At 46.2% G+C, this 12,359-nt stretch overlaps 1 non-coding gene across 1 annotated transcript; it reads right to left on the minus strand.

Annotated features, from left to right (window-relative positions):
- Positions 1 to 8,924: 8,924 nt before the first annotated feature.
- Positions 8,925 to 8,999, minus strand: TRNAT-CGU (transfer RNA threonine (anticodon CGU)). Its single transcript has one exon. It is a non-coding gene; the product is annotated as a tRNA-Thr (tRNA).
- Between the last annotated feature and the right edge of the window lie 3,360 nt (positions 9,000 to 12,359).

A 12,359-nucleotide genomic window follows, 5' to 3' on the forward strand; every position in this document is an offset into this window, starting at 1 on the left:
GTGCGTGCGTGCGTGCGTGCGTGTGTGTGTGTGTGTGTGTGTGTGTGTGTGTGTGTGTGTGTGTGTGTGTGTGTGTGTGTGTGTGTGTGTGTGTGTGTGTGTGTGTGTGTGTGTGTGTGTGTGTGTGTGTGTGTGTGTGCGTGCGTGTGCGTGCGTGCGTGCGTGCGCGCGCGCGCAAATTTCACGCCAGACCAGAATCAGTCGCTTGCAATACAGGGTTCAAATTTTATTGCGCAATTTACTGTTGAAAGAGTATAGAGTCATCTGCAGAAATCTGTCTATGCATTATTGGAAAATGACCTTTGCCATGGCTACATTGTGCAAATTACGGCGCAAAAAAAAATAATAAAGTAAGCACATGATCACTTGTTCCCAATATTAGTATCCACAGCATCTGACTGACTTATTTGGTAATTTGCCAGACACCGGTCATATATAGAGCTTCAGATGCGTCGGCAACCATTGTAGGTGCATTAATGACACTTTAGTAAGAAAAAGGAAAGAAAAATAAGAAAAATAACGATAACTTGTTATATTCTAATTTCCAATGATGAAATGTTAATATTACTATAATCACAAACTATGATAGGAATGCCGATAAACGAAAAGCAATCTAGAACTTATCAAGAAATACTAGAATTTCACCATCAGCACCAGGAGGAGGCCTGAAGAGTACTTTACAACATACACTCGTAATGAATGTTTATCTGCGATAATTCCAAAATTATTTCAAAATTAATTCATGTTCGGAAAATTATAGTTGTACTCGGAAAAAGGCACAGCTGGGCAATCATAAGAAAGTCAGGTGAAGCGTAAGAATTCATACTTATGATCAAGGGAGTCTAAAAAAACACACACAAATAGAGTCATGGTTATTCAAAATACTTTGTTCATCTAAGGGAACAAGGAGTACGGCTATTTATTCTGCGTGATCTTGATGCGCTGGAAAGAAGCCGGGTCGTTATCAAAATGTCTAAGCGCATGTGGTCATGAATAGTGTGCCCCAAGCACGAGAAGCGAGAAAGGTCATGCGGTTTATCGTATCTCTTCTAGGTTTTCCTTTGCCCTTATTCTGGGAAATTGATCACGAGTGTTACGCCGAATGACTATTTTGCCGTCCTTAGGCTAAGTGAACTGGCATTCTATTTCATGAACGTTTGATTTCGTCTGCCAGAGCAGTTTTTTGTTCTGCGGCGCCAAGTTCTCATCCAAGTCAACTTTTTTTAATTTCAGTTTTATAAATTTCCCTTTCACTTCATACCAAGTGTTTGAAGGAGCCTGGATGAAAAAGGCACTAGCACACGACTGCTTCACCGGTATGGTGGGAAGTCAGTGGGTGGCTTCGATATCTCTTGCCGAAAGCTGTGACAGCCGTAGGTTATTGGCAACTTGGTACAACTTCATTAAAATTTTTTGGTCAGTTTGTTGAGGTAGTTCACGTAGTTTCAAATTCAATCTCCTGGTATACTAGTCAAGATGGTTCATTTCGTGCTTTATAGCTTATCGAGCTTTTCAACTTGCTAGCTCAAGCTTAATATATCATTAGTTTGTTGCTTTATTTTTGTGAACGCTTCATCATACCTTTAATGCGAAGCCTTCTTTTCCGAGTGCGGCCACTTTATACATCTAGCCATTTTAGTGAGCCCACCTCGCTGATAGTGTAGTCTGAAATTATGTGCCACAGGGGCGACTGGGCATGTGCACTGGGGGTATGTGCCACTTGGTTTTAGTTAGCCTTCAGTGTTACAGCTTCCCATTAGAAATGTTCTGTCTTACTTAATATAAATATAAACAATACAGGATATAATCTCTACATGTTCGTTTTATACCGAACAGTTACATTATTCATACAACTGTACTGCTCCACAAGTCATGACTCACACAAGTCATGATTACTTCGCATTACGTAGACGGCAGCTACAGTTGAGTCTGCCAATTGTTTTGGACATTTCCTGCATTTATTTTTCGATACCATTTACCGTAGCCATTAACCATCAACGTGGCCGCCATCTTGGGGTACTTGCACGTCGAGAAGCTATTGATAACAGTGATAACCCGGGGAAGAACGATCACTCTGAAAAAGCAAACCGGTGTACGCGTGATAATATGGTGAACTGACGTCATCGTGGCCGCCATGTTTGGGTACTATAGCAAGATATAAGAAGGCTGCGCTCGCGTCGTAACGCGAGAATTATCTCTACCATCGAGCGCGTGGACTTCCATCTTAATGTTAAGCAGCTCGGAAAGCTTTCGGCTAATCTCATCAGTTGCACTTGCAAGATTTCCTGGAGGTCGTGCTTTGGTCGCGGTGCTTTGCTTGCCTCGGTGCTTTTGTGGTTTCGCATGCCGTACATTTTCAAGTGGTTTTCGCGTGTTCCGATACCTATGTGTGAGCGCGTTTAGGGTATCCTGATCACTCACCGACCATGGCGCGCGCACACCGAACAATTCGCGTCTTTTACAATGCGCTCGTGACAAGCCGCACATGTGCCCGCCATCGACAGTACTGAGCAGCAGTGGCAACCGCATAATTATTTCAAACGGCGTCAATGCAAGAGCACGAGGTACCTGTATAGACGGAAGACGGTGTTTAGAAACTGGCGAACCGATCAAGTTCCGGACCTTAAGCACCGAAAATTTAATTTTAAAAGTTTCGATACGCGCCTGGCGTTACAAGAGCGATAAATCTGCCCAACTTACTTACAAAGTGTGAGGAAACGAAAAGGGGGAACATCCCAGCGTGCTTTTTGTTCGATTTTCTGCACATACCAGCAGTCGATCGCCAGTACGCAGTATAGAGTGTCTAACTAAATCGCGGTCTTCCATTTCCTCTCTCGCTCGCTCTGCCGTCCCGGGTGTCCGCGCGCGTGTGCGCTGGCAAGTGAACTCCTAAGCGCTGCGGGTTGCGTCGAAAGGCGCCCGCCGAAAGAAAAGCCCAGTAGCGCCAGTTGTGCCGCCGCGCCATCACTCTCGCCCCTTGACCCGTTCGCTGTCGTGGAGGTACGGCCGTCGTGCCAGGACTCGACTCTCTCTGGCGGGTGCCCACATGCAGGCACGCACACTTTCTTGATTTTTGTTTTCCTTATAACTTCCTATGTCGGGGTAAGAGCAATGGCAGAAGCAAAGCGCGTGTGCTGTTTCCGCGGTGCAAACCGGGAGCGACGTCGTGGGCCGGACCTTCGTGCGCCAGCGTGCGTCGGCGACGCGGCGAGAGCGTTCCGGCCTCCTGACAGCCGAACGCGCCTAAGTACACGGTGGCGCGCAATGATAGAGCGTGCCGCCGCCTCGGGGACGCGGCAGCGGTCGGCCAGCTCCCACTTCATTCCACCGCATCGCTCCTGTTCTCCACGACGCACACTGCGGTCGCATCGAACGCATACCGGCGCACTCCATTCACGCCGCATACAGTTCTGTGCAGTGCCGGGAGGGACCCAGAGGAGCTGCGCGCGGACGTGCTGTCCGCTCCTGGAAGGCGAACTTGCGCATGCCGTTTACCATTCGATAACGATGACAAAGCCGCGCAAGGCACGAGAATCTACGTGTAGCGTATATACGGGAACGATGTGTTGTTATCGGGAACGTCAGCTGAGCTGGCGCTGAGCATGTGACTGAGAGAGAGAGAGAGAAACGTGATGGGGAAGGCAGGGAGGTTAACCGGATAATATTTTTGGTTTGCTACCCTGTACTGAGGGAAGGGTAAAGGAAAATGAAAGACGGAAGGAAAAGACGTAGAGGAAGGCAAAGAAACAAAAAAAAAAGATAGGGGAGGTAATGAACGTCCATGAGAATTACAGTCTCTCCAGTAGGACACTCTAACGTAAAAATTTCAAGATTGTCTTGACTGTCTTGTGGTGTGACGACTGTATAGCTCGGCGTTCCAGGTCTAGCTGTCTGCTCCGAAAGTGGTCGGACGTCAAGACGCGCCAGCGCGGTCGCGACCGATACAGCGCCTGTGTGCGCTGTATCGGGGACAATGACAAATAACGTGCTCGATAGTTTCCTCGTCGCCGCAGTGGTCACACGCAGCACTAACCTCTCATCCAATGCGGAAAGTAAACGACTTCGTAAGTGTAATGCCAAGCCACAGTCGGCAGAGTACCGTTGTCTCGGGTCGGGATAGTCCAGGTGGAGGATCAAGTTGCAGACAGGGGTCCAGTCGATGCAGACTTGTATGCTGGAAACTAGGTGTGCTGGAAACTAGTCGCTGTAAATGCTCCATTTTTGAGGTGGTTCCTCTCAAATTATGCGGAGTGCGCTACGAGGGCCTGTCGATGTAGTCTGATGCGATGTCTTGAACTTCAAGGTGGTGACTTTCGCAGGAAAAATCACTGATCCTGCAGAATCGTCCATGGTGGGTGAACGATCAGTGACTGAGAAAACTATGCAGACAAGTGCATACAGGCTTGAGACACCGTATTTGAGAACTCATGACCGGCGGAGCCACTAAAGTGTGTAATTGTCTTTGATAAAACAGACTTCCTGCGCTCGTTGTAAACTGCGCGGTTGTCCCATCTGTTCGTGCAGCAGTCTTCACATCTCCTTCTGTACTGCTTATGCGAGACATGCAGGCCATTTGACGATTAGGAAAGGGTTGTCTAATGACCTTTTTTCTTTTTTTTTCGTAAGTTCCGCTAGCTGATACGTTTATTGTACATACTGTTTCCAAGACTTTAGCAGGGACAGGGCAAACGATCGATTTGCCACCACAAGGCTTGGATATGCTGACGTAAAGCCAGCGTGCTAGACTGCAAAATTCATTGTATCACTTGTCCACGATCATCCAAACATAACCTTCCATACCTCAATGTTCTATGCACGCCTTTTGAATACTCCTAATCCCCGCTCACAGCTGTTTAGACTCAGGCAACCGCTTCATATATGGTGGTGCACCAATTTCGCCCAAGCATAATTTTGGTGCCACCTTCTTTTTTTTTTGTCTTCTTCTTTTCTCTCTCCTTAATTTATTAACCGGCCTTTCAAGCCGTCTGTGGGAAAGGTTCCCAATTTCTTTCAATTGAAAGCAGCCTTTTCAAAGAGAAGGATGCCAGCACAGGAATTTATATCACGTCTTCGCAGTGCGCAACGACGTAGCTCCCTCGTCTAGACGAAACAGAAAATTAAACTTTTGCTAATCAGACCAGCCGTACGCGGAGACATATTCTCAGCGCTGGCGCCTTACCTCTCCATCTTCTAAAATTGCCCTAAGGCAACACTGCACGGAATTGTAGAGAAACTGAGCGCTGGGGAGACGGAAGGAGGCAGCAAAGTTTGAGGCGCGGGGAGGGCAGGGGAGGAGGAGATTGTAGGTACGAAGGCAGTTGTGTTGTTAAAGGAGAGGAAAGCGCAGTAGCCCAGCAAACAGCAGGCCGCACCAAGTGGTCCGATCCGATCGCGCTGCCTCCCCCCTCCCCCTTGTATTCTGCAGCGCACCCCCCTTCGCCCCCCTCAATACCGAACTGCTGCCGCAAGCGGCGGTGGCGGGACGCCGTGGCAGGGGCCACGCCAGCGCGGCGTCGCCAAATTGGACGTGGTCTCGGCGCTGAGTCACGATCGCCATTCACGAGACGAGATGGCTTCGCGAAACGGGAGCGCAGAAAGAAGAAAGCCGCCGCCGACACGCCGCGGCCGCGTAATATGCGTGGCGTGGCGCGGCTCTCGATAGCCTCGGCCCGACGATCGGCCGCGTAGTACATAACGTGTGAGGACATTCCGTGCGGGCCGGCTGACCGGCCCGGTCGGTCGGTCGGTCTCGCAGTGTACGTGTGTGTGTGTGCAGATATACGAATGTGACGGCGGATTTACGCGAACCAAGAAAGGCAGAAATACGCTTGGGAAGGGCAGTCGGGGACGACAGAAAACTAGGTGGTGCGATGAAATGAGGAAATTTGCGGGCATTAGACGGTGTCGGCTGGCACGAGGCAGGGGGTAATGGATATCGGCGGGAGAGGTCTTCGTCCTGCAGTGGACTTAATATGACGATCATGTTGATGATTAACTTGATGGTGGTGACGCGACGGCGATGCTCGAGGATATCCGATAGGATCGCGCGCGGACCGGGTTCTAGGGATTTAACGCAAAAATCGAAAAGTGCTGTTTATATACACTGCCATACACAGGTGGGATTTGTGGCATAGCATCCTTTACGAGGCAAACTTACGCATTAATTCTTTTGAATTTCTGGTCATAGAAGTTCGCTTTCGTAGACTGCTCCTCTTCGCACCAGAGGCGTATCTAGCGGGGGGGGAATCACTTGCGCTCCCACTTTCAGAAGGGGAAGGGCAAAGTTTGCCATTTGACACCCCTCCATCCCCTACCCCCGTCTTTTGAAAGTGGGCACTCTCGGTTGCACGTTGGACATTCAACAAAACAACAGCTGAGGCTAAACTTTTTTTTCTGAATATATTGCCAACGTAATTAACGATTTTCTTCATTACGTATTCCCTCCTTGCGTAACGAAAATCGTCTTTCAGGCCTCGCCGCGACGCGCTGTCGCGGACGACGCGCGGGATACGCCATACGGGCAGTTCCCGCCATAACAAAATTTGCATCATTCCTAGTTTTTCCTGAACGGCTAATCATATTGGAAAACGCAAAATCGAATTGCCACATTTAACCTAAGTGGGAGTGGTGGGGTCCGAATAAAGTATTATAAACAGCCGCACTCAACGATAGCATGCCTTACGGCATGAAATCGTTGGATTATCAAGTTCCGGAACTATTGAATCTATCTCCAGATATTGTTGACATAGCGCTGCAGTCTCAGTCTCTTTTTTACCATAAAAAAACGAACAAAATAAAAGCAAATTAAACGTACTACTGGTCTGATTGTCGAATTTCATTGTGCAATCCCGAGTTATCCTAGATATGCTGGTGAAAACGACCTTGTTGAATGTGCAGAGCCATTGCAGTACCATTACAGCGCTGAACCGGATTCTGTCTATCGACATGTGTTACGCCTGAAGTTATCTGTCCATTTCATTTTCAGGCTGTTCCTACCCAAGAGTTACATTAGTGCATATTCCCTGGAAGGAGCATTTCATACTTCAAGGAAAATGGGGGGCCATTTTGGGGGGTGATGCATACCAAAAGTTAGAACTGTGTAGGTTACTTATGTGCTTTGAAAATGATAACTAAATACTCGCTCTCTCCCAGTTTTTTATGCATTATACAAGGCATTTGGTTGCTTTTCCCGCTTTCTTTGGTAAGCTAAATGCGAGGCATGGTGTTTATAATTAGCTGATGTAGGAAACATGCTGTGTGTGACGAGCGATAAATGTTTAACCTGTGTGGGTTCATTACAGCCTTTGTAGAAAGTTATTTATTCAAGCGTTCCAAAGCGTTATACTACCGTTATCCAAAATGTTTTCCTAACTTCTAAAAGAACTGCACGAGATACGAAATTCAAATTCGTTGCGTTAATGTGTTTCACGAGCGGCGCAAAGCTTAGACTGCTGGCCTTGCAAAATTAGAATGACAGCCGAGGTCAAATTTTGCGAACATAAGGGAAATGCTACGCGATGTTTGTGCGCGATGTTAAATGTGTGTTTATCAAATACGCTTTTTCAAAAAAAAAATATTCTTATCAGGGTTTCCAAGGGGACGCGTTGCGTTGTCAGCTACGTTTCCTGAATTCGTTACAGAATTCTGCGGTTCAGAAGCATTGTACTTGGAAGAGATAGGCACATCTTAAACGCAATATATCGCGAAGTTTTAAAGTTTCTGGTTTATTTACAAGCGTTACAAATATTTATTGAACCCTTTATCGCTTTATCGTTCTTTTTTATGCGCGATATACTGGGTTCGCCTGATGTCCTCAATGAACTAAACCAAGCATCATCTTTATGTTTAGTGACAGTAAATGCCAGGTAATGGCTGATATCTCTGGGAAAATTAAAAATGGGTGGGAAATTGCCAGGCAGAATCCTTATGTTTGGTGACAGTAAAGACTAGGTAATGGGTGATATCTGTAGGAAAACTAAAAATGGGTGGGATGTTGGGGCTTCGGCAGTAAATTACGTATGCAAGTGCTTTGCAACGTTGTGAGTGTATCTGACGAGAGGGGCAGAATTTATCCCGCTGTCGTGGCAGGGCAAGAAATGTCGCTGAGATAAAAATTTATCGAAAATAGGTGGAACGCTATGAACGCGAAGTAAGTGCTCCTGATTTACTGGTTTTTAAAAATTCCTAACTACTAACAATGGCTCGAAAGCATTACGTGCGGGCAAAGTTTAAAACAGAGCAGTCATGCATGTACGGGCAACCTTTTAAAGGATGCGATATAATTACATGAAACTGAAACCCTTATTGTAACTGCCCGAAAGAAACAATTTCGCTGCAAGTTGTGCTGTAATTCTGCAACGTCTTGCTCATCTTGGGTCGTTCTTTCTTGTGAATATTACAAGTCTTTTATGTTGATCGTACTTAGTTGTGCATAACCTCGGCAGTACTATTGCTCTAACTAGCGACAAATTTGTGCTATAGACTTAAACACGAAGTACTATTGTTAGTTGATTTATTAAAATTGTTTTTAGAAAATGTGTATTTTCATATGCTCTTTACTGCTGCTACTGTGCGGCGTCAGGGTCTTCTGTTAGGCACTCATTGCCTTTTGTCCCTCCATCATCTTGTGATGTTATATAATTGCAAGTAATAAATTTAAATAACTTTTTGTTGCCCTATAGATCACCGTGTGTGATTGATAATCGGATCTGTATTTGTTAACTATAAAGAAACTTACAGACGCACTAAATATATATTTGAGGAAGCGGAAAGGAAACCGAGGGGCCCGATTTTTGTTAGATATATCATAACAGGGCCAAGAAAAAAATGACACCAAAGACAGCATTAGGGGAATTATCCGTAGTTCGTAATTGAATTGAACAAATTATAAATAAATGGAAATGAAAGTGGATGAAAAAACAACTTGCTGCAGGTGGGATTCGAAACCACGTCTTCGCATTACGCGTGCGAAGCTCTTACCAATTGAGCTACCGGGCCGCGGTATTGCCATCCATTTTCTGGGATATTTATGTTATACTACTATAACTAATCACCAGCCTCGCTTCTTTCTGACATTCGAGCTCTCGTCCGAGCCCAGAGATCCATTCTGTTCGACGGAAGGCAGCAGATCCACCCCCGTGGATCTGCTGCCTTCCCCGCAACTTTTCCCGGGTGGAAGGAATTTGTATTCGGAGACTTTTGAGTTGGAGTGGCCCTGAAGATTGTTGTCACCTGCGGCTGGAGCTCTGGACCTGACAATCCTGGAACGTGTCCCATGTGCCCGACTCCTGCGTCTACAGCGGACATTCATCACCTTCTGCGGCTGTGGCCTGGCACTCAAAATGCTAGGCTCCGCATGCTCAGGGAGGTCAAACGAAGGTAGAGTATTAATTGCTATTAAAAATAGTAAGCTGTTAGAAAAGTAAGCTAATAAAAAATACTTACTCAACATTCAGTTTCTTAAATTTCTTATCTTGGTATGAGAAAATGTTTCTGTTATGCCCTCTTGTCTTCAAGAGCATTAAATCCAGCGTGTGATTTTTTTAGGGCTGCCCGCTTAGGCCACGAAATATTTGCGCTCATTCGCAGTTACTGCGTCGGAAAAACTTATGCGGGCATGACTACATCGTTTCCGTTTCATCTTTGCTAGGGACGACCTAATGCCTCCACCTAATGCATGCAGGGGTCTCAAAGGCGCGGACAGTAGGGGTTTCCTCGGCACTCATACATTTGCCTCTAAGCTTAGGCAACACTCCCCCTTGCTCTGAACATACCACAGTGCTGCCCGCCCCGGCGCTTGATGCAGGTTGCAGACCTAATGGTGAAAAAAAAAACGCGTAGGTGCACGCACTCAATTCTTCGCAGGACGTTGACAGCTGATCGAAAACCGCTCCTTTTGTTTAGTAACAAAGACCACATATCATCATCATCATCACAAGCCTATTTTATGTCCACTGCAGGACGAAGGCCTCTCCCTGCGATCTCCAATTACCCGTGTCTTGCGCACACCGATTCCAGCTTGCGCCTGCGAATTTCTTAATTTTATCACCCCACCTATAGTATTCTGCCGTCCTCGATTGCGCTTCCCTTCTCTTGGCACCCATTTTGTTACCCTAATGGTCCACCGGTTATCTAACCTACGCGTTACATGACCTGCCCAGCTCCATTTCTTTCTCTTAATGTCGATTAGAATATCGACTATCCTTGTTGGCTCTCTGATCCACACCGCTATCTTCCTGTCTCTCAATGTTATGCCTTCGTTCCTTCGTTCCATCGCCCTTTGCGCGGTCCTTAACTTGTTTTCCAGCTTCTTTGTCAGTCTCCAAGTTTCTGCACCATATGTCAGCACCGGTAGAATGCATTGATTGTACACCTTTCTTTTTAATGATCATGGTAAGCTTCCATTCAGGATCTTACAATGTCTGCCGAATGCGCTCCAACCCATTTTTATTCTTCTGTGAACTGCCTTCTCGTGATCAGGGTCCGCTGTGAGTAATTGAGCTAGGTAAACGTACTCCTTCACAGACTCTAGAGGCTGACTGGCGATCCTGAACTTTTGCTCCCTTGCCCGGTTATTGATCATTATCTTTGTCTTCTGCACATTAATCTTCAACCCCACTCTTGTAGTCTCTCTGTTAAGGTCCTCAATCATTTGTTGTAACTCGTCCCCAGTGTTGCTGAACAGGGCAATGTCATGTGCAAATCGAAGGTTGCTGACATATTCGCCGTTGATTATTACTCTTAAGCCTTCTCAGTTTAATAGCTCGAATACTTCTTCCAAGCACGCAGTGAATAGCATTGGAAAGATTGTGTCTCCTTGCCTGACCCCTTTCTTTATAGGTATCTTCCTACTTTTCTTGTAGAGAGTTAAGGTAGCTATGGAATCTCTGTAGATACTTTCCAATATATTTACGTAAGCGTCCTGTACTCCTTGCTTACGTAATGCCTCTATGACTGCTGGTATTTCGACTGAATCAAATGCATTTTCGTAATCTATGATATCCATGTAGAGAGGCTGATTGTACTCTGCGGATTTCTCGATTACCTGATTGATGACATGGATGTGATTCATTGTAGAGTAATCCTTTCTGAAACGTGCCTGTTCCCTTGGTTGGCTAAAGTCATATGTTGCCCTTATTCTAGTGTAGATTATCCTAGTGAATATTTTATGTAATATTGGAAATAAGCTAATGGGCATATAATTTTTCCATTCTTTAACGTCTCCCTTTTTGTGGATTAGTATAATGTTGGCATTCTTCCAGTTCTCTGGCACCCTTGAAGTCGATAAACAGTTCCTATAAAGGGCCGCTAGTTTTTCAAGCCTAAATACCACATAATGGGACGCGAATGTGCTCGGCGCAGTTATTTCTACGCCTCCAGGTCACACGCTATATTTTTAGGGAGTGCGCTGACACAAACGTGCGCTACTTATGCTCACAATGTGAGGTCAGTTTAATATTTATACTCATGGGATATCATGGACCAAAACCACGATCTGACTATGAGCAGGGGCTCTGTGCGACCACCCGACCTTAAACACTGAACGCATTGTTCCCTGCGTCGGCCGCTCCTAAACTTCATCCAGGACACAGGCCGTAATCTTTTCATTTATAAAGTTTATGCCGTAGGGGAATATTGGCGCCAAAGAAAAGAAAGGAGTATGAGGCACGCTGTAGTGAGAGACTCCGAAATAATTTTGAATACCTGGGGTTCTTTAACGTGCACCTAAATGCAAGCACACGAACATGTTCGTAATACGCGACTGTATCCAGGATTTCTGTTATGTTTTGATCAATAAAGGCGCCAACCTCCCCTTTAATTTCACGTAAATAAAAAAGAAAGTACACGAAGGTTTCTGCATTTTGCGTGAGGTTAGATTCACGATTTTTGGCACCGATATATTCTGTAGTTGAAGAAATTGTCCACGAAAATGTTTGCATGGCAGATGAACGTAACTGAATGCATGGCTGTGTAGTAAACGCACTTGTTTTTACCCTTCTGGGTCAGACATGCAGACCTCGGTGCGAGAGCAGTTAAAAGTTCGAAACTGAGTTTGCTGCCTCCGTGCGTCGTTTCCGTTACACCGTCTTCGTTGCCAGGCGACCCCCTCATCCTCAGCCTCACATTCGCCGTACATGGCGAAGAAAAACAAAGCTCTACACACCACCCGCCACTACAGAGAACTCGTCTCCCTGCCGCATTACGCGGTTGGAAACAGGACGTGCTAATCGCAGCGCTTTTCGCGCAGCTTCGAGCCTCGCCGATCCGAGCGGGGTTATAATGTGCTCCACGCAGAATATGAGAGTGGTGGCGTCTGTGCATCTGTTTCCGGGGCCACAGTAAGCGATACTTAGCGGATG

This window comes from Dermacentor variabilis, chromosome 1 (genome assembly GCF_050947875.1).
Source record: "Dermacentor variabilis isolate Ectoservices chromosome 1, ASM5094787v1, whole genome shotgun sequence".
Classification (NCBI taxonomy): Eukaryota; Metazoa; Arthropoda; class Arachnida; order Ixodida; family Ixodidae; genus Dermacentor; species Dermacentor variabilis.